General features: G+C 39.5%; 1 pseudogene; it reads right to left on the reverse strand.

Annotated features, from left to right (window-relative positions):
• The window catches only part of LOC102859107, an 8,906-nt pseudogene that overhangs the window by 6,222 nt on the left and 1,828 nt on the right, over positions 1 to 856 (reverse strand).

The following is an 856-nucleotide window of genomic DNA, read 5'->3' on the forward strand; positions in this document are numbered from 1 at the left end:
TCCCTCCTTTCCTGGCAGAGCATCTGGTGGATTCGAACCATGTACCTCTGGGATTGCAGTGCAGCTTCTTGCCACTAGGCCACCAGAGCTCCCCTGTTTGTTTTACTCTTGAATCGAGTATTTATGTATTGCAAAAAGAATGAAAAAATTTTAAAACAATGTGTGGATTTTTTTCTGATTTAGCTTTAGAAAGTACAATTGATTGATTGATTGATTTCCTGAATCCATCCTTTACAGAGAAGATGAGAAATTTCTAAAGTCCATCCTTCTGGGATTCCTGTTGACTGAGCAACAATTTTAGTTGAACTATTGCTTCATTTTGCTCATATTCTTGGAAGAAGAGAAAGTGGGTGTTAACTGTCCAGATGTAGGTGTTCTGAAAATCAATGCTGGACTCTTCCCTGTGGAACCAAACCTATCATGGTTTGGGTTTGCAGAACTTGGAGTCTTTCTCTGGGATGTCTTCAGGGAAGATTGAGAAGGGCTAGGATTCCTTGTCAATGATGACAGAAAGCGTCTCCTTTTACCATGATGTTTAACCGTCCCGTTGCATGTTTTACAAGTAACCAACAATACACTATTGGAGTCTCTGTACTTTTTCACGTGTTTTGCTTCTTTAAAAATGAGGCATAACCTTTTGCTTCTCGATTAAGTAATCTGTATTTGGGGTGGCATTTTGAGCTTGGGTTTGAGACACACTCTAAAGTTATCCAACACCAGGAACTGGAAACAGTGGGTACATGTTTCTTCAAAAGTGCTCTATCTACAACCAGGAGAAGATAAAATAGATGAATGAGACCTTCTAAGAATCAAATCCATATGCACATCCAGAAACTTCTCCAACAGGGTAAAAAGG

The sequence above is a fragment of the Elephantulus edwardii genome, unplaced genomic scaffold, assembly GCF_000299155.1.
Source record: "Elephantulus edwardii isolate Elephantulus edwardi_28Jun2011 unplaced genomic scaffold, EleEdw1.0 scaffold00209, whole genome shotgun sequence".
Lineage (NCBI taxonomy): Eukaryota > Metazoa > Chordata > Mammalia > Macroscelidea > Macroscelididae > Elephantulus > Elephantulus edwardii.